General features: G+C 41.8%; 1 long non-coding RNA gene across 1 annotated transcript in view; it reads left to right on the top strand.

Moving 5' to 3' along the window:
- Positions 1–22,825, top strand: part of LOC147698905 (uncharacterized) — a 1,339,289-nt gene that overhangs the window by 733,875 nt on the left and 582,589 nt on the right. Inside the window, exon 4 of the long non-coding RNA XR_015299378.1 lies at positions 1,609–1,651. This is a non-coding gene — a long non-coding RNA (uncharacterized LOC147698905). The remainder of the gene's footprint in view (positions 1–1,608; positions 1,652–22,825) is intronic.

Here is a 22,825-nt window from a genome sequence, read left to right as displayed (position 1 = left end):
CTTCGTAATACATGAGCTAGTCTCTTTTTGATTAACCATATATAAACCGCGGGGATAAGGACTAGCTTTCTGGTCCTCTCTCTCTCTCTTGATACGCAATCAGAAGATAACTCTTCACATTTAAACCTGAGTATTCCTTCCCAGGTAATCCTTCCCTTCGACCCCTTGAGAGCATTAGGAGTACAAACATATCTTTGTCCTAAAACAGGTCCCTCTGGACATTAGTCAATGTTGGTCAGTAAGATAAAATAGCTCAGCAGTTTAGTGGTTAATTAATGTGGTTATAAAGTTGTCAAAATAGGCATTTTGGCCAGTGCTCAGTGTTCAATTTTATGTTTACATATTTAAAGGAAGTATTTGATAATGGCACACCAACTGAGACAAACACATCGATGAACGTCGCTCTTTAACCCATTGTTGCAGTGATATAACTTTGTACGATATAATTGAGTGAACATGCCTTAAGGTAACATAAAATCATTAAGACTGGTTTTTTAAAAAAAAAACATTTGTGGTGATTATATTATTTATTTTATATATTTTTTAGAGTAATATTTTTGGTTTTGCTATTTGTGTATTTCTTGGTTATGTATGGTATGACGACATTTTGATAATCAATATTTTGTTTCCCACTATTGTAGTGAATAAATATTGTTTTTATTGAGTTTTGGTCATATAACCCATCATTGCACAGTTTTTCAAACAAGATTGTGATATTGGGAACCCTTTAGCCTTCAATTTGTTTAGCAGCTGACCTAAGGATTCTTCTTAGTTGTGTACGAGAAGTAACACATTCCAGGGATTCACCTCCCCTCAATTGAAACTACCAGTAAATCTGTAGTTGCATCATTTAGAGAAGTGGCTAATTAGGACTAGGTAGATAACTCAGTAAGAATCAAATTCATATTATGCTGCCCCACCTACAAAGCTATTCGCCTGAACAAACCCACATACATCTCTAAACTACTAACCTTCTCAATTTCTCATACAGTGAAACAAGTTTCAGAAGTTGAAACTCCTCACAGATAGTAGAGCACTGATTAAACAATTCTCATACCCAAAACACTGACTACCAGGAGCAACACACGTCACTTGGAACTCACTGCCACGTGATATTACTAACAAACCCATCCTTCTCCCTTTTAAGAAATTCGTAAAAACCTATCAAACCTCCATCGTCTGTCGTAGGCAAGTCTCATATTCAGTACCTTGGAGATTATGCTTGGAGATTTTACTCTAGGTGACTAACTTGCTTCATAAATTGTTCTTTGTCATGACACCTATAATAAAGAATGTTTTTCTCTTCACTCCAGTCCAACATTCTATTCATGAATGACAATTAAATTCATGGCTAGGGAGCACATTCGTACTCTGTATTATCTCTGTCATGAAAGGGAAAATACCATTCATGTGACATCATTGCAATCTATTAATACTTACCTGGGTTAAAAATGTTATCTTCTGATTTCACAGGAATCAGATGTTTAAGTCTAAATAAACAATATAGCAGAAATGTTTTTGCAGAACTAGCATGGCCATCTGAGCCACTTCACAAATCACTAAGTAGGAATAATTTGTTCGTTTCTCTCAATATTCTCCATGTTGCAGGTCATTTGCCATGACACCAGGATGCTCAGGATAACATGCAACTGTAAGTACAAACTCAATCAACCATACTAACAGTGTATCTATTCAGACTGTTGCCATACTAAAATAGTTGTCAAGATAAATAAAAAATGTTCTTGATGCCTCATTGATGGGGCAGAAAAACATGTCATTAGAAGATTCATTTGTTGCTAGTCAGTTAAGACCCCACGATGCATCCCAAAATCTAGTTACTCTGAGTTTTTATTTTTATTCAGGATTATATTATGATGCGATTAGGATTATATTATGATGTCGGATTGCCGGAGTTCTTGCGCTTTTCTAGGCTTTGTGTTGTGCTCTCTCAGGAGATGTACCCTATGTTGCAAGAGAACCAACCAACCTAGAGCCTTTGAAACTAGCAGTGCAGTTTCCAGTACCTGCATTACTTTAATAAAAGCTTCAGTAGAATCAATACTAGAGAGAAGAGACAATTCTTTGAACTGTTGTTTAGTAATCATTTATCCATGCTAGTACTTGTCATTTTGGCAATGTGATTTTGTCAGTGAAGCTGTTGATGTAAGAGTTATCTGTTCAAATATTCTGTATAAAAACCTGGGCCTAGATGTATCAAGCCGTTAGCAAATCGCAAAGGCCGAAATTCGCAGAATTTCGGCCTTTGTGAATCACAAACGGTCTTTTTGCATGTTTTGGCATGCATTAAAAATTCATAAATTAAGGAATCGCAAAAATTTGCGATTCCTTATTTTGCCATACAAATTAAGGAATCGCAATTTTTCGATTCCTTAAATGCTATGTATGTAGCATTTTTCATTTGCGAATTTTGGTTAAGAAATCGCAAATTACCACCAACTTGTAGTTGATGGCAATTTGCGAATTCTTTTAAAAACGCACAATTTGGCATTTTTAAAGGTGGCATGTGACGCACACACATGCCCATAGGGCATGTATGTGCGTCATATTCACACACATGTACATTTCAGGGGTGCAGCAGGGTGTCCTTGAGACACCCCTGCACCCTTGAAATGATTCTTAATTTGCGATTAGCAAATTTCGAATCGCAAATTGAGATTTATTTCACGATCATTCCTATGGGCCACCAGGCCCAAAGGAATGAATGGGAAATTATTCCTTAATTGCGAATTCGCAATTTGCGAATTCGCAATTAAGGAAGATTAAGAAATTGCTAAAAAATAGCGAATTTTTACATACATGCCATTTTGCGATTTCTAAATAGCGATTCCTTAAAAATCGCTATTTAGAAATCGCAAAGGGGTATGTTGATACATCTACCCCTTGGTTCCGTCCTATATATATATATATAGAACACAAATCTCATTTATTCCTGTATCTTCAGTTTCGTTGTCCTGCAAGACTAAAGCTTACAGTAAATAATGTAAAACAAGCCCAGATGAATAAACTTTGTACTTCTTAGTTACAAATCACCTGTCCTTTGAATTTTATTTGGCAACATCATAAATTATTGCAAATTGATTCTTTTTTTTTTTGTCCTTACCAATTCAATTTATTTATTATGTTTTGGCACTCCGAAGAGGTCCACATAAAACAAGATACACAAATACAAAATACACATTCTCTAAATAAAATAACAACTACACCATTTTCCATTAAATAAGATAATCAGCAACACATATCTCCATACATAATCAATAGATGGCTAAAAAACCTTTTAAAAAGTTAAAAATATTGAAGCAAAACATTTCATTTGGAGGAGTATATAAAGCCTGTAAAAAAGAATTCACATTAAGAATACCCAATTGCAAGCATATTGATCTTAACCACTTCAACCGAAGTGGACGCAAAGCAGGACATATAAACAGTACATGAGAGCGATCCTGAACAGACATATTACAAAAGTTACATATGGGAGAGGACCCATACCATTTTGCCAAAAGGATATTTAGGGGCAGTAAGTCCTGCCTTAAGAGGAACCAGAATCTTCGAATACCATGTGATAAATTCCAGGCAACATAGGGTTGGGAAAGCTTCATTGTGTATGTGTTAACAAGGAGATCACCTCCCCTCTTTACTGGCATGGACTTCTTGTCCAACATGAAGCAAAGATCCCCTGAAGCCTGTTTCAAAAGAGATTTTAGCTGGGTAGGAGAGATGGTAAAAAGGGTACTCTCTTCCAATTCAAGAAGTGCCACAGCCTTTCTAAAGTTCTTAACAATTTGAGAGTACTCTTTTAAGCTACCTAGCAATTCCCCCTTGAGGAGGGATCTCAGAGACCCCGTTTCTCCTCTAGCCAGGCTAGCAACCCATCGAACAAGGGCTGATAGGCCCTGTGCCCAACTACTGCGGAGACCAACTTCAAGTCTACAGGCAGTCACAGAACAGGCGGGATTGAGAGAAGTTATAGATCTTAACAATTTTCCTTCAACCATCTGTAAAAAACCCCAGTGCTTTAAGTCAACCAGTTCCATTCCATACGGGAGGGTTGATGGAATTTTTGCCCTAAAGACCTCCAGTAAACAAGCAAAATGTCTTCTCCCTGTGGCGGAATAAAGGGCACCCAGACGTTTGCCTTGGGATAAGGCTTTACGGGAATTATTCTCGATGTGGGGCTTCTCACTCAGGTTAGCTGAAATTATTTTTCCTAAAAAGGTATATGTCTTGACTACCTCCAATTTCTGACCACCGACTGACCAACCAAAATTCTCTGATTTTGATTTTTTCTTCCCTGTAATGCACATAATTTTGCTTTTTGTGGCATTTATCCTCATGTAGTGGGATTCTGCAAAAAGATGTAAAGTCTGCAGATGATTAGCCAGACCCTTAGAAGATAAATCTAGGATAAGGATGTCGTCTGCATATAACAGGCAGGAATTAGGAGAACCCCCCCCTCTACCGGGGCTATGCCAACACAAGCTGAGAGCGAAGCTGGGAGGTCTGCGATATATAGGGAGAAAAGTATTGGGGCCAGAAGGCAACCCTTTTTTAATCCATTAATGGAGGGGATGACCCGCGATAAACCCCTTTCTCCACCTTGTAACTCTCGGCACCAAGTGTCCGTGTGTAGAGATCGCACCAGATCCAATAGGAGAGGAGGCATACCCAAGTCGGATAGTTTTCTCCACAGCAAGGGACGATCAACTTTGTCGAATGCTGTGGAGAAATCGATGAAGGCCGCATACACTCCTCCCCCCCCCGAACTCTTATATATTTGTCCGAAATGACCTGAAGGGCTGTGAGGTTATCCAATGTACCATGCCCCTTACGGAAACCAGTTTGTTCAAGGGGTAATATCTGATTCTCATCAACCCAATCAGTAATTAGCGATAGAAGACATTTGGAAAAAACTTTTCCAATGGCATCAAGGAGGGCTATCTGGCGATAATTCATTGGCTTATCCCTCTCACCCTTCTTGAATAATGGAACCAATAAGCTCCCCTTCCAAGAAGAGGGCACAATTTTACTAATGAAGCAAGATCTAAATAATGGAAAAAGGATCTTGCTCCAAGAAACAAGGTCCTGCTTCAGTACCGATATAGGAAGTTCATCAGGCCCCATTGCTCCGGAGGAGCGCATGTCTTTGATGGCCATTTCAATGGTTTTCTCCGAAGGGGAGTCAATAAAAAGCTCATCTTCTTTAGTAGTCCCCTTACATTCTACCCTTACTCCATTCCCTGCATACAAGTTGGAGATGAAATTGACCCATGATGATTCAGCAATGGGAATGGGAAGGGGGCTAACTCTTGCTCCACAACCTTCACCAATGGGGGACCAGAATTGTCTAATTTTACCATGAACTGCGGCCTCCCGTAGACTTATCCAGAGTAAATCTTCTTTACCTTTTTTAAGTTTCTTCCTGATTCTGCTTCTCCTTCTTTTTAACAGGGATATTTTATTATTTATTTCAATAGATCTACACAAAAACTGCTCCCGCACTAATTTATTTATTTCCTTCTTTAAGAGGGTAATCGGCCTAGAAAAATAAATCTTTTTTACTAAGGAGCTAGACCTTTTGGCAACAAAGATGACCTCCTTAATAAAATTCTCAAAGTGAATTATTTCGGAACCCTGCCAATCATTTAGTTCTAGTATTGTTTTACCTAGAATAGACTCCAGGCCCTTCTTGGCTTTAAAATTCCAAAAGCATCTTCCAGAGTCCTTATGAAAATGTACTACATCACTGTTAAGGGACCATGGATCGAAATTAGGAGGTTGTAATGAGATGCTTATAGTAATCATGTTGTGGTCACTAAATAGTGTCGGAGTGACCACCAGATCCTTCACTAGGGAGAAAATACCATAGTCGATGATTACATAGTCCAGAATAGACTCACTTTGGGAAGATCTATGAGTATATTTTGCAGGGACATCAGAGGGAAGCCTACCGTTCACTATTAACCCCTCTGCCACTGAAAGTTCTTCCAGCAACAGCTTCCCTCTCTTATTAGTTTTAATTTTATTGGGAAAGAGGGATTGAGGGATAAGGTAGGCTTCTTCTTTAGATTTGTTTCTAAATAGCTCTAGGCTAGAGTTAGAGACTTTACAATTAAAATCACCAACTAACAATACATACGGGGGAGGTTCTAACTCCTTAATCTGTTTAAAACTTGCTTCAATAAAATATTAAAACATTCATCAGGGGGGATGTAGGCATTTATTATTACCAGAGAATTATTATTTCCCATACTGGTTAAACCACAGAGAGTCACCGCCTGAAAGAGGTTACTTGGATCAACATTATGGGTAAAGTTCCACTTTAATCTATTGGACAGAAGGCACGCAATTCCCCCTTTTTCATGCCCTTTCTTCGAGGGAGAGGCCACTGCCTCAAGGACAAAATAATCTCTTCCTACACACAATCTACTAGCACACCAGGTCTCTTGGATGCAAATCACATTAGCGTTCAAAGAGAACAAGTACTGTAGTTTCTCGGGGCTATTGTTAATCCCAGCAGCATTCCAAGAGAGAACTTTCAAATTACTGCTAAAGATGTTGGAAAAGTTTAGGGTTATATGTGGATTTACTAGACAAAGCTCCGGGCAGCCAATTCCACCGCCACATTTGAGTAACCATGCTCTATTTAAAGGCAAATCAAAATCAAATAACGATAGAAAATCCACAGTCAATGTATCTACAAAAACTTCTGGTACTTTTATAGGCAAATGATGAGGCCATACAGCGCCCTCCCCTGTGGCTTGAAAAACAGGAGCAGAAGGTTCGAGAGCCACAGATACAATAGGCATTGGCCTTGTTATCTCTACTACGGGGAAAGGGATCGTCAATCCTCCTACATTTGATAGGGGGCCTTCCACGGGAGAGATAGAACAAGTGGAAGAGATTTTAATGCCTGATGCAGAGGTATTCAGATTATCAGAGGGATGAATAGCATCTTCCTGACTCAAAGACCCATTCACCTACTCTCCAGTGATGGGATCATTAATATCAGGGACTAGGGAATCCTCACAAATTATTTGTCTTTGCCATTTCTTCTTGTATCTGCGAATTGGTTTCCTCTTTTTTTCCTTTGTTCTTTCTGTGTTTTCCAGATTTTACTTTTTCTTCCTCCCCTAACCCCTTATTTTCAGGAATAAAGATTGGGAATAGCTCTTTTTCAGATTTTGGAGCGGTAACATCAGCACTTTCTATTTCAATTTCAAAGTCAGAATTCCTTACACAGTTATGTGCTGAAAGTCTGGGTACTAAGGATGGCTCATTGTTTGGAATATCCACAGGTTTATTTTGAACTGAATTAATATTTCCAGCTAGATAGTCGCTACCCAACTCGGGCCCCTGCAATCCAGCCAAAGGATCTAGATCAGGAACCTTTTCAGGGAGCTTTAACAATAAAACATTTAATATCTGAGTGACCGATTCCAAAATACAATCAGAGGTTCCCACAAACTTGCCCAATAACAATAAAATAGAAGCCAGCAAATGTTCTAATGCAATCAGGGATTCAGAAATTGGTTTTTCAGATTTATCAAAGCCTGGAGGGCCAATAGGACCAATGCCAGATATATTAAGCAGCGGGCTCTTTGAGATGTTATACTGCGAGGAAATGTCTTGCGATTTTAAGGAGGGGGTACTGCTATAAAGCAATAGACCAGACGAAGTAGCACCGGTCGGGGACTTAGTAGCTTCAGATGATTTCAGAGTACCATCTGCTAGGTATCGACCACAAAGCTCCAGGTCAATACTCGAAAAATGAGAGTCCCCCTTTCCGTCCCCCTTTAGCAGTGCACCTCCTATAGGAACATTCGATAAGAACATTTTATGATTTGCAGACACATTATTTTGTTGCCCACCCTCAAAACTGGAAGGAGAACACTTTAAGTCACCAGTCATTTCAGGGGGCACTGGGCAAGGCTCCTCAGTAATCAGGGAGCCCGAATGATTTTCATTCCCCGAAGGAGGGACTTTCTTGACCACCATAAGGGCTGTGCCGGATGGAGAAGCTATGTCAAAGGCTTTGTTTGCAACATTTAACAATTCCTTATCCTTGGGTTTTTCCCACAATTGCAGTAGCTGGCATTGGCCCTTCAATAACAAATTATTGGAATCCTTGTTTCTAAGGGGGTTGGATCTAGTCTTCATGCAAGACCTTCCCCCAAATAGTCTTCCTGAGCGTAATTTTTTAGCCGTCATCTTTATGTGTTAAAGGCAGGGGAGACCGTAACCCCAATGAATATACTTAATCACAGTTAATTAATAAAAGAATAAATATTTGAGGGTAAGTAAAGGTGAGTTCCTGGTCAAAGTGACAATGTCTATATCATCAAAAGCCAACACTAGATATGTGACACTGAACAAAATAAGATTGCAATACAAATAAATGTTAATGTAAAATAACTAGGCCCAGCCCAGCCTACTTCAGTCACTGAGGGCCACAAAGGGCCCGCCCTTTGTCCGGGCTTTGTCTGGTTATCGTCCTGCACGCGTTCCGCTACACTTAAAGTTTACCCACTGTTTAAATAGTTAAGGGAGTGGCGGGAAGAGGACCAGCTGTGGCCGATGATCGCCGCACAGCAGGCTGGTCCTCGCAGTCCTGCTGAAGGCTGTGGGAGGGCTTTCCAATCACAGTTCTTAGCCCACAGCAGAGTCCAGGCTTCTTAGAACACTCAGGAAGCGAGCGGCACCCGCGAAGCGGGTGTCACGAGATGTAGCGTAGTGGCTCGCAAGGCGGAGAAGCGTCGCCGTTAAAGCAGGCTCCCACAAAGCACAGCAAAAGGAGATCCTTTAGGCAGCTTCCAGCAACACACAACCACAGAGGATTGGCTCCACCCGATTTTAATGCAGGGAGCGGCGGGAAGAGGACCAGCTGCGGCCGATGATCGCCGCACAGCAAACTGGTCCTCGCAGTCCCGCTGAAGGCTGTGGGAGGGCTTTCCAATCACAGTTCTTAGCCCACAGCAGAGTCCCGGCTTCTTAGAATACTCAGGAAGCGAGCGCCACCCGCGAAGCGGGTGTCCCGAGATGTAGCATAGTGGCTCGCAAGGCGGAGAAGCGTCGCCGTTAAAGCAGGCTCCCACAAAGGACAGCAAAAGGAGATCCTCTAGGCAGCTTCCAGCAACACACAACCCAAATGGATTCTAATTAAAATGGAGCCTTGGATCTTGTTGTCATGAATTAAATTGTGTAAAGCTTGGAAGGGGGCTTTACATTGGGTACATGCCTATCTATCGTGCCTTGTAAATCATGCGGTACATTGTCAGGCCGAATCCTACAGGTGGGGGTGCTGCAGTTACCTAGTTATTGTCATGGTAGGGCACTTTTCAGTAACCACCACCACCTATGGCCTTTGATTTTCTCGGCTGTCGCTCTCCCATGACAATAATACATAGAGTCCCCTTGCACTATTCTTATTGACCACCAGGCTCCACCAGGCATTCATCACTGCGTTTTCAATTCCCACCACAGCAGACTGCCCAAGGTCAGCCTTACATCACCTTTCCCAGTGACTTCATCTTCCCAGGTCATGTGACTGGAAAGACCATGAAGGATAACGTTTTTGATACTGCCGACATCAGACAGCAAGTATGACAGCCAACACACAGTAAGTCTGACAACTGGGATCATATTTACAACCTGAAAACGAGGGTCAGCTGCCACCCTGGACAACACCTTGACTGGATAGACCACATCCCCATCACTGTCAAACAGAGCTACTCCACACCAATTCTCCATGGCCAACAAAAGACAGCTGAGAGCATGACCAGATCTTTCCGACCAAACATGAAGCTCTTCACAATGGTATAGTAATCATTGCAGCCTCCTCTAAACCCAACCGATAATGTAAGCCTCCTACTGGACCTCAAATTCCACATGATAATATATACAAATACTTTGTTAAAACTTTCATCCTTAAAAATTAAAACATTGCGTACCATGATGCAGTCATGAACTCATCCTTAGTAAACAAAACCTCAGACTCCATTTTAAAAAGTGGACTCACAGAGCAGCCCGTTAACCCACCTCACTAAAGCTGCTTAGTAGCATCCAAGGGCAACTCAATAACTCACAAGAGCAACCCATGTGTCGATAATTAACATGGTCAATATATCTTTTCTACAGTGAATGTTTCCAGATGCTGTTAGGACTAAACAGATTCTCCCAGTCCCCTAATAACATATTGTAGATCATAATGTCCTTGCCACCTACTGCTCAATCATTCGCCTACAATTTCTAAGAAAAGTTGTTGAAAAAGCCGTCACTAACCAGATAACAACAAGCAGTCTTGCTTCAGGGCAGAATGCATCACAGAAACATTGACTATCCATATAGTGGATGGCACCCTACAGATCACAGATAATGATAATCTTTGCATTGTGGTGCCGAGTAAAAGTGGTGGGTCCCAAAATGTAAATGTCCCATGAAATCGCTCTAGGTAATTTTAGACATCACTGCAGCCAAGATATTTGAATGGAATTACTCAACATTTAGCAGGAATCTAGCTCCTTACCCAGAAAGTGTGCTTTTTGTGATTTGGTGTAAATCTGTTTGGTCATTTAAAAAAAAGAATTAAAGTTCAAAATGTATAGATATCTGCATGGTTGAGTTCATGGCACACTTGCAGGAGCCCAGCGGGCACACAACTTCAAATAATAAATCAATCTGATTGACCGAAGGGGGCTTTTTTTCTTGTCTGCTGCCTCGCTCCTGCTAGACAGATGTTTTGGTGTGGCCAGTTCTTTGTGTGAGTCCAGATGTACAGAGACTGTATTTCACCTTTGAATCCTTGCCAATGGCTGTGAAAGGAGGCAAGGAGATAGGCAAGGAGCTGCAGACCAAGCAAAGACAGACAATGGACGGAGTGCTGAATCTTTTCAGACACTTACGCCCAGTCACTACTAGATCTAGGTGGAATCTATCATCCTTCTTTACCACCCCAGTTCAGACCAAGCCATATTTCATGTTATGTTAAATGCCATTTGTGAAGCGCAAAATCACCAACGGTCTCTTAGCGCTTGTGAGAGAATACAGAACAATACCAGGAGTTACACATCCCAGTGCCTACTCAGTCAGAACTTATCTTGCCCAAAAGCCCATGTGAACAGAAAAGTATTGCAGAAAAGTCTTGTAAATCAGTCATGACCCTGTGCCTCATAGGAACAGTCCAGCCCGAACTGCCAAGCAGGGTCTTCCCTGGACCGGAAACAAGCATCCTGAGACCGGTTTCAGGATAACACCCCTCATCAGCCAGGCTAGTTTGAATCCAGTGGCAAAGTGAGCAAGGGACCCATCTCTGGACATACCGTGCCAACTTAGGGAAAACACAGCAAACACAAACAATGGATAGAGCACTGAAACTTTTCAGACACTCACCCACAGTCACTATTAGATATCGGTTGAATCCATCATTGTTTTTTAGCTCACTTTGCCACCCCAGTTCAGACCAATCCATATGCAAATCAGTGTGGACCCTGTGCCTCAAGGGAAAAGTCCATCCGAACTGCCAAGCAAGGTCTTCCCTGGACCAGAAACAACCATCCTAGGACCGGTTTCAGGGTAACACCCCTCATCAACCAGGCTAGCCTGAATCCAGTGGCAAAGTGAGCAAGGGACCCACGTCTGGGCATACTCTGCCAATGTAGGGTTAACTGGGGTAAGAACAAAGAGACAATGGACTGAGCGCTGAAACTTTTCAGAGCAGCAGACCACGATCTTGGAGTTCAAGTTCACAAAGTACCCTTATTGCAATGACAGGAGGAGCTGCAATACCAGAAAATATGGCACAATGTTAAAAGAATATTGGGGCACCTGTGGCATTCCAATTGCTTCATTTGATTGCCTTCCACTCATACAGCGGAAGCTCTCCTTCATTGACAACTCATTAAATGAGAACCTGAAGACTGGACGTGAACTTTTACAAAATATTGAAAAAAGGGTAACAGACAGGCTTTCAATGGAGAGCATGATTGGGAATGGGTAGTCACTGAGAAATACCTCATAAGGAGCTATTTGATTGGTCTCTCATTCTAGTCCTAACCTACATCAAAGAGGCGAAGGATGGTGGCACTAGCACGGAAACTATTAAAAAAACAGATGTTATGTAATAGGCAGCCAATAGCTTATACATATTGTCCATAAACTCAAATGATTTACTTGAACAGGTAAATAAAAAGTCAGAATCAAATTTAAGTTGGTGCATTATAAAATTGGTATTCAGTGTTATGTTTAAGCCTAAAGGAGCTCTGTTTCTCAGGTAAGATCAAAACGTCTCTAGGACAATGCCACTGAAGACCATGCAAACTATTATAAAGTCAATCATGGTTTGGTACTAGTTTTTACAGCTCCGCCATGTGAGAGCACACATTTTTTCCCTGCCCACGCTCTCGCAAGCAGAGATACAGTGTCCTAGGGGTGAGCACCTAGGGACAAAACAATAGAACTGGGAATGGGGCCTCAGAGAGGCTTGGCGAGGAGGACTGTGCACTCTCTTGCCCTGTAATTCATTATTGGCCTTCGGGGATGGGGGTATTTGGGGCCTCGGCAAGGTCTGGAACAGTGTGACACACACCCCTTCCCTTTTAGGGAATTTCGGCCCATAGAAATGGCTTCCCTGGGGCCTTTGGAGGCTTGGAGAAGGGGGGCTGTCTGCTTCCCTCTGCTTTAATTTAGTATCGACCCCTGGGGATGTGGTACACAGGCCCTCAGAGAGGCTCTGGGAGAGGGGCTATGCACCCTTATGAAAATGTTTGCATACACAGGGCCCCGGCCCACCCCTGGGGGGTTGGGGGGGGGGGGCTGTATTTGAATCAAGTGAGACCTAATTTGCGGTACAAAAAAAATTTAATAGTTTTTTACCACAGGACGGGGAGGGTCCCTCTTGGACCACCTCCCACCACACCAGGCTCAGGGAGACAGAGTATCCTTACCCTGCCTCGTTATATTGTTTTCTTACAAGGGACTGAGTGCTGAGTCTCCAGATAGCCACGACCGCATCATTGTTGATGTAGTGGCAACCTATCAGTTCTCATTTAGAGAACCAATGTCACACTGAGGCGCCATGCGCTACTTTACAAGAGTTGAGGTCGGACTGCCACAGGACCGCAGCATCTGCAGGTGATCCTGGGTCCAGCGGCAGTGGTGCAATGGTCTGGCATAGTAATATGCTGGCAGTGCGGTAGCGGGACCGCTGGGCATATTACGAGTTGCCTGTTCAACACCGTTTCCATGGTGGTGAGCCTGCCATGGGAATGATGGTGGGGAGGCAACAAAGGGGGTCCTAATAGGGCAGCCTGCCGCTTCAGGCCCCGGAGTGTATGCAGGGGGGCACATGTTTTGCCCCCTGTACATTTGCACCACAATTCCTGCATGGTGCATGTATACAGAGCAGGAACGTGCTGCAGCGGTGTCTCGACGGTGCCCGTCTAAGGCTCTCCTATGAGCAGCAGCAACTCTGAATCCGGTGGGCAGTGTGACTATGGCTCTGGCTGTCCTCCTGCAGAGCACTGCCATGGCAGCCTGCAGGAGGACCGCCAAACTCATAATAAGGCCCTTAATAAAAGCAGGGGTCAAATGTTTTTAGAGCATTGGCACCGACAGCATGAACCCTGTCCATAGGCAGACAAGGGGTTCCAAAAACTCCACTATAGGTATATCCATTGCTCAAATGGGAACAGTGTTGTCACCCTAAGGACACAGGAGGGCTGTTGCTCTAATTAATGCTTGGCACTTCTCCCGAAGTGCATGTACTTGATAACAGTCAGAAGATAAACTGAACTCAGGACACCAGCAATGATGTTGGTAAATTAACAGTGTTACAAACCTGGTGTTAAACCGGACGATAATCATGTCAACCGTTGCAAGGACTATTTTGGAAAGCTCTTGATGGTATGTGCTTCAATGCGCCCCAACAGATTTCAGTTTGTGCTCATCCAAACTGGAGTTTCTGTGGCAACTAAATTTGTATTCACATTCTCTAGCAAATATTAGAACAGGATGTAGGTGACACTGCTGTTGGCATAACAATGTGTGCACTCTCGATTTCACCGGCACATGTATCTCCCCTCCCCATTGGTACTATGACGAAACAATTCAGCTGGGTTACAATATTATACAAAAGACGCAATTTCTGTGTGAGAAAATACATTAACCAACTTTTATTCAGTACAAAGCTTATAACTAAACCTTTAGGTAAAAGAGAATTTGCTGTCACTGTATTGCCGTATCATTAATTGTGGCAGTGACATTTGTAAATGTCAGAAAGTAAAGGCAGCCTTTAATTTAATTTTTATTACAATGAAAAGCAGGTACTTTTTTTTAACTGGCCAGAACGTTTTGGGGGATGAACTGAGCAGTCTATATCCACAGCATCGTCAGTATCATCAAACGATACAGGAATGTTTGGGCTCCATAGTCAAGAGTAAACAGCCAGTGAAAGATTATCAAAGCAACATTAAATGTGTTATCAGCAAATGCAAATAGAGTGTAGCCAGCAGAACAAGAAAGGAGTTGTGAATTAAACAGAATATCCTAAAGGATCAGAACACCTATTTAATGATCAAATACAGGGATGGGCAAATGCAATTTGTATGTGTTAGCTGTTAGTATATTAAAGTAATTGTTTGATGGCCGCCACCAATGTGCACACATTTGTAGTGGTCATCTTACAACTGGGTTTGTTAAAACAATACAAATGGAATTCAAAGGAGGCAACTATATAAGAGCACATATCTACTGTAGCCATCTATAAATGCATCTGCAACATTTTTACCAACAAAAAATGGACTGAATTTGACTTGTTTTAACTAACCCTATCTAAGATGGTCATTGTAGAGGAGTGTGCATCTGCGGTGGCCATCTTTAAATGTGTTTTTTACAATAAGACATTTCTGATTCACAGGTGCCTGCTGCATGTGCATGTGCACTTACAGCCAGCTACCATGAATGGAAAAAAAAGTTTCAAGATAGATGCCCACTAATGGCACGGAGAGTGCCCAAAACTTTGAAAAAACGCACCGTAAATAAACAGGGAAGGACTGCTCAAGTGTGGAATAATGGAATAGAACACTGAAGGAGAGAGCAGAAACCAAATTTAAAAAAAAGAACAAGGGGCCCGATTCACAGAACTAACTTAAGACAAAATCCTAAACTTACTACCATTTTCGTATTCACAGAAGGCACTTACTCATTTTGGTATTCACAGAAGTTAGGAGTCCTAACTTTAGGACTCCTAAATGCCTTCTGTGAATACCGAAAGTCTTAAAAGTTAGGACTTTTCTCAGTTTAGGAGTAGTAAAGTTAGGACTCCTAACTTTAGGACTCCTAAATGACTTCTGTGAATACCTAAAGTCTTAAAATTAGGATTTTTCTCAGTTTAGTAGTAGTAAAGTTAGGACTCCTAACTTTAGGACTCCTAAACTGAGAAAAATCCTAATTTTAAGACTTTCTCGGATGGTTTACCTTCCTGCACAGAAATAATCATCCCCACAATGCATGATAGATACAGCTCATTCCTGCCCTTTTCTTTTACCGTAATTCAGTGCAGCAGGAAGGCCTGAGGCGCTGCCTTAAGGTAAAACCTCATAAATGAGGCCCCCAGTGAGCCTGAAGTAGTGAACGAAGAAGCACACCTGATGGTACTTTTAATGTTCAAGACCAAATTCACACCTAGAACTAAAACCTGGTAACTAATAACACAGAAGGTCGATGCTGTGTCTGCACCTCCCCGGACAGTGAAAGAATGTGAAAAAACAATTCCAGAACTTCACATGTCTTGTTAGAGAACTGCGATCTGAGCACAGACATGAGCGTATGACCATTGTGGGAGGACCTGCACCAGAACTAAAGTTAACTCCTTCTGTGGGAGAAGTAGGTTGTGACTATTATCAATGTGACCTGCATTGGAGGAGTTGAGGAAGGAGGAGAAGAGGGACTGGTGAGTGTGATACACCACAATACCATATACGTCAATGCATCAGTATGGCACAATGACCTACCTGGCAGGCACAAAATGTTAATTGTATGAGTGATGTTCACATGCCTTTAAAATAGATATACCGAGATGTCATTGAAAGTAAAATAAAATGTGCTGTGTCCGAGGTGGAAGTAAAATAGTAGTTGTATGTCCTGAGATGGGCCTTGGCCTTGACAAAATGTTGAAAAAGGAATTTCGCTTATCATTGCAGGTAACACAGAAGAATATTCAAAACAGAACTCATTGTGCACTAATATCCACTTGCAAAACATTGAAAGAGAAAGTAATCGCACAATCCAGTGCCACTATTGTTTCCCTAGCACAGTGTCAATCAATACACTGACTATGTTTGCCACTCTTACCTCAAGCACTGTGGTTAGCAGTTCTCAGTCTGAAATGGTGAGTTGACACCCTGCCAGGAAGCGTCCTCCCTACTGCCCATACTCCAAAAGAGACATCAATTGCCTGCTGTCTCAATTACTAAACCAGTTTTGTCAGCACCCATTCCTCAAAGGGTAAGAGCTGCGCCCATGAAGGAAGGGCAATAGGAGGAGGAAGGTGAGGTTATGTTGCTGCCACATGAAAGGGGTGTAAAGTGGAGCGCCTCTACAGAGGAAGAGATGCAGCCTGTACCAGCATCGCTCTAAAACACATTATCGCATTCAAATGCCACATGGCTTAAGCTAGGCCCAATGCCAACCTTTCTTTGATCATGCAGCGCAAAAGGGACCAACAAAGGCTATGTGAAGCATGCCGCACACCATTTCACTAGACTAGCTGTTTAACGACATGTCCAGGCTGCATTCACTGGAGGAGCACACGTATTCACCAATGGACCATTTACACAGGTACCTGCCTCAGGGCGTGGTTTTGCCAGCAGTCATTCCCCCACCCCCTTAAGTATCCAGTACCTCTTCTCAACAGGTCTCTCTTAGACAGCCTTGTAGGAGACACTTCCATACCGCTCAATTAATAGTAATGTCCGATTCACCTGCCAGAAAAAGGGATCCTTAAAAGTGAATTTTGCATTAGTGTAACTTCTCTATTCTGATGTACTTTACTTGACAGCTGTTTATTTGTATTTCATATATTTTTGAGTGTTGGTGTTGGATTAAAGAATTGGGCACGTTTGGTTGTTTTACTGATGAGTGGCCTACATTGTGTGCCATTAGCTACAGTAACTTTAAGGTTTGTGTTTTCTTTATAGCGTAGCCTTTAAAGGGTGAACTCCTTATATAGTTGTAAGCATTACAATCTTTGAACACAGTCATCGTGTAAAGGTGCTCTTAAGGAAAAAAAATATTGTAAGTACTAAAGCAAAAATCATTGTTTATGAGGTAGTCTCTGACTCCGATTGTATTGGCAGACTATGGCTGTTGTCCTCCTACATGTGGGTGTCAATCTCCATCCTGGCTCTTCATCTCAATATACCATCTTCCATGAGCACAAGCACAGGTCATGTGATAGAAATGTAGTGGAGCGTGCAACTTACAAGAGCAATTTTGCACACCTTTTTTCGTGGCTAAGCCGGGCCAGCACCCAATCTATGCCCGCATCTGCAGCATGTCCTGGTGGTCCAAATGCACATTGGATTGTGTTGTGAGTGTGGCTGTGTGCTTCACTATATATATATTTGTACTGCTTGTGTGGAAGTATTATGGAGTGGCGTCATGAGTCGTGGACTGAGGGTGCATACAGAGTTATCTGAAGGATTTGTAGCCTATGTTTAGGGTAGATGATAACTCTAAGCTAAATGTATTCTTACGATGATTTCTGGTATATTACTAGCAGACTTACCATGCATTACTTTTGCGTTTCTTATATTAATTTGTTGATTTGTTACTTAACACAATTCTAAACACAAAGGCCGGATACCATTGATCACTTTACTGGTGTGTGTTTGATTACAGACATGGGTGTTGAAAGGGAAGTATGATTGAATAAATAGGTACATAAATATATTCCCACCTAGTAGCCATGTCCTTCTTCGGTTGTATGTTTCTGCGGTGTACGGAAGCCAGCTTTTCCGAAGGATCATGGAGCCGTGGGCTGTTCCAAGAAATAGTGCAATGTAAAAAAAGCCTAAATTGCATCACACACCATTTGTACATTTATGGTAGGTTGTTGATTCTTGTTTTGGTGTATTTGTTCAGCTGTCGTTAGTTGTATTAGGCTTATGTATGTGAAATCTATTGCCCTCAAAACATTTGGAAAACCCCAGTGGAAAACAATGTTACTTTAGTAGCATTGACTGTGTGGGGGTCTGCATGGAAAATGGTGTGTTATGACACTAATGTGAGCAGTGTACCCATCACCTGTCTGAGTTACAAAAGTTAGTTCGGAAATTCCATAAAAATGGGCAACTGTTGCTGTGGTTTCTTCCTGCTGCAAACAAATTAATGCAGCCAGTAGTTTTCTGGGGGTAGGGTGTACAGATATCCTAATGGCAATATTTGGTGCCAATGCTTCCCCTATGGATAGAAAGAAGGTGGTTAATGGTGTCCATGACTAACCTATTTTTCTTGAAAATATGAGGTTGACATGTTTAAAAGGTAAGGTTTTCTATGCCCTCTCCTGCACCTTCTGTGTGCCCTGCCTCTTTGGTGCTGTGCCCCCTCCTTCTCCTGTGGCAGGATGAGGACTTTGTCAAACGCAGAGTTGTACCTCAAGCAGGGCTAAATTCTGTGAAATGCACTCTTGCTCCATGGTCTACAGGAAAGTAAAAAGTGTGAGAAACTATGAGTATAGGGTCCTTTTTTAGAGCTGTGGTTAAGTTGCATCATCTGTGTGTAATGCTTCACTAATCTAAATGCTTGTACAAAAAAGAAACACTTTCAATGTGTACTTCTGATATTATTAACTTTTGGTTAAATGTGGACAGCAAATATGCTTTCCAAAATATTTGTAGTATTTCAAAACGATTTGCATCTGCCCTAGTCATGGGGGGAAAAATGTTGTTAATAACTACGATTTCTTTCTTTGTTTCCACATGCAAATGGTACCTACTGGTAATTCTGGGTGTGTTACCACCTGCGAATACATCACATGCAATTTTACCGATCATTAACTCTGCATAAGTTTAAACCACATGTTGAAACACTTCTAATCGGATAGAGTGAAAATAACGAATAAAATGATGCAGTAATTTCACTCTGCCTGGCTCATATTCAGAGCCATGGAGTTGGTTTGCAATGTAAAATAGTCCTTCACCCATTGCAAAACAAGCAGGCGATAGGAGGCTGAATGATACACCAAACAGCCAATAGGATGAGGCGAGAGCAAAAAACTCCTCTGGGCAGAGCCAAAGCCCACTGTGTCTATAATTTAATTAAATGTTCTCAATAGGTTTAGTAGACATCTGTGCTGTGCTGTTTAGCCAGCCCTAAAAAACGTTATATGTAGAGCAGAAACAACAGCAAAAAAGGTGTGGTGCGTAGCTTAGCAAAAGGGGTAGATGAAAACCGTGGTTATTTTATGTGGTAGTATCACGCTGCAATCAGTTGTTCCCTATACAAAATCCTCATGTTATGTTGTTCCTCATGCCTTTTAAAACAGATTTACTTGGTTGGACCGTAATGCACACACACGCATGTCAGTCAGTCTAATACTTGATTCGGCTACCTTAGCCATAAAAGTCAATAAACATTATACCATATTACATAAAACATTAAGATGAGCATTGCACTTACATACAATACTCCTGGTTCCCTGCCCACAGAAGCACTCCTGTACAACGTCCCTCACACAATGTGTGTTATAATTATAAAAACACCTGCACACTTATTATACCTGAATTCACACAACACCCAACATAAAACTCCCATCATACCCTAGAATCCCACTATGGCAATTAAATATATTTCAATAAAAACATTAAAAATCAGTAAAAGGATCCCTCTCTAAGACACAATGCTCCTATTTCTAATTTCTTCACATGTATAAAAATAAATTCACTGTCGTGTAACACATGTAACAACCATTACGTTGGTGAGTATACATTAGAGCCGGCCTACATTGTACAAAATTAAGTCATTTTATCAACAGTATATTACATCTTTTCCGTGGAACTTCTTAAAAATCCCATAACAGGTTAAATGAAGCATGGATTGGTCCGAAAAACTAACACATGGAGAGGGGGGCAGTTGACTACTAGGAGATTTAACCTCATTATAAGCATATAAATAGTGTATAGTGTTCACCCGAAATCTTGTTAATAGGAACCTATGTTGCACATTCTGTACCATATTAGGATAAGGCTGCACTCACGGTTCTTTTATCAGGGGATCGTGTGCTACCACAGACATGTTAGTTAGTTCCCTAGCATCCCACTCTTAAAGTCTCACCTTCAAGATCATAGAGGAGAGATCCCTTTTAGTTATTGTTTTCATAGAATATGGATCCTCAAAGAAAGTAATCATCCTAATATTCTCAAATGATTTCTTAATATAGTTCAGCCAAGGAATTAACAATGCATCTTCCAGGGCCAGACAGTCCCCTGTTCATTGAAGCAGCTTATTTAGTCCATACTGCTCTCTACTGCTCTCCACAAGGGGCTGCATTATTTTGGGACACCTAATTCAGCATGACAAATATAATTCGAGCAGGGGAGGGAACTGTAAGCATCCTTTTGAGCCACCTATTTTCGACTTGCTGAAACACATCCACCTTAGAAATGCCCTATATGCATACCCATACATTGCCCTGGTCACACACTTGATGGGGTCTTAATATTGCCATGAAGTTGTCGTTGGAAATCAATAAGTGGCTTATCCAAACCCATATCTTCCAGAAGACCCCACAAGATTGATCTGTTTATACAAATAAAAGCAGGTGACAGGTCCACAAAGGCCATATAGAAAGGCCCATTTTTAACTAAGGTGCATGTGTTCCCCAGGAGGTGTAAATTGAAAGTCTGCTCCACAGTGCTGAGTTCTTTGTAGACGCCATACTGCACTTCAATAATAATGTACATGAGGGGCACGGAGGGCGGGGAGTGGTAGAACTGTCATGGGTGAGATGCTTGTGAGGGTTACAAAGTATGAGCAGAGCACTGATGTTGGGGAGGCAGGTCACAGTGGGTTTATGTTTTTTATCTATCACTGGCAGCGGGCAATGAGCTATGAGAGTGGTGTTAAGATGTGTGCCGCGTGGTCCACCGCTCGTGGCATCTGTGGGCATTCGTGTTTGGAATGTGGGGTGTGGAAGATGGCAGTTGCTGCCGAGACAGTGATCTATTGGGAAGATTAAAGAAGAGCTCCACACCATACCTGTGTTTCCTTCTTCTTTTCATTGGCGACGACGAAGACTCCCAGTAGTCCCTGTTCTCACTGGTGTTGCTGGACGCCCTGAAATCATCTCTACTTCACGGCCAGGCAACTGCGCTGTTGAAGCAGAATACTTACGACGGACGCGTTTATGGACTTTCCCTGTCTGTGTCTTTGAGTAGTAAGTTCCTCTGGCTAGGATTTACTCTCATGTGCTGTGCTTTGCAATTTTGTCCTACTGTGCCAACGCCTTCTGTGTGAGTCTCGACGAGCCTTCAGCGCGAGCTTGAGCACGAGCCTGCCACTGTGCGTGCGTTTTGTCAGCGTGCGTACCACGTCACTCTCTGTTGTCATTGAGCCCTGATATCAATGCTCCAGGACACACATTCACACGCTGAAGAGCTGTTTTTTGTGGATTTATCATTTAAAGGATAAAGTCATTACCATTTACTCTTCGTGGTGTGTTTGGGCATTTCTATTTATACGCGCTGAAGAGACGTCTTAAGGAGTTCAAGGAATAAAGACATTTTAACTCATTTTTTTTCTCTTTCTAAAAACATCTTGAATTGAGGGCTGACTGTATTACATTGCACACTACGGGAAAACTGTCATTTGGAATTTCTGGTACTTTTGACATTTTAAAATTATTTTAAGGTGTTGTGATTCACTTAAGCTTGTTATTTATTTTATTCGCTTGGGGGCAGCAACTCACCCACGCAAATGGAGAAAGTAGCATCACCACCTCCCTTTTTAAAATCTCCTGGTCCTCCTCCCATGATTTGGAAGCAATGGATAGCCACTTTTGAGTCTTACATTGATGCAATTGATGGTGATATATTCACTTCAAAAAAGAAGAAAGCACTTCTTGTGTACAATCTGGGGGTTGAAGGCAGATCCATTCTAGAAACGCTGCCTCTGAAGGAAGTGAGAATACTCAACAATTCACGTGAGGATGGTGATTCATTGGTCATTGATGAATATGCTTCGTTAATAAGAACGCTTGATATGAGGTTTAATCCTAAGCGCAACATTGTTCTGGAACGTCATAAATTCTTGCAACGTGCACAAATGCCTGGAGAGTCAATCGACGACTTTGTCGCAGCTTTGAGGATTTTAGCAGTGAACTGCAACTACAGAGAGTTCAGAGATGAGATCATCCGTGATCAGTTGATTGAACGCACATGTAACAAGAAAGTGGGAGAGAAGCTTTTGTCGTCTGATTATCCTGATTTGGAGACTGCTTTGACTCTGGCTAAATCTGTTGAACATTCACAGTTCTGTATGAAAGAGATGAGTACACCTGTTACTGCTCCTGCATGTACATCTTCTACTGTAACGGAGATCAATGTACTCACTCCAAAGCCTTCAAAGTTTTCCAAGATTACGAACACAAGTGTTTCCCGGCCTTCAGTCTCTAAATCAAAGAATGATACTCAAGGCTTGTCATGTTATCGATGTGGCAGTAGGTCAATTTCAAATTTTGCTTTGCTGCTAATCAATCTTGCTTCAAATGTGGAAAAAGGGGTCATCTTGCGCGTATGTGTAAGGCTTCTGTTGTACA

Source organism: Lissotriton vulgaris, chromosome 8 (genome assembly GCF_964263255.1).
Source record: "Lissotriton vulgaris chromosome 8, aLisVul1.2, whole genome shotgun sequence".
NCBI classification, from domain to species: Eukaryota; Metazoa; Chordata; class Amphibia; order Caudata; family Salamandridae; genus Lissotriton; species Lissotriton vulgaris.
This window is presented reverse-complemented; position numbering and strand designations above follow the sequence as displayed.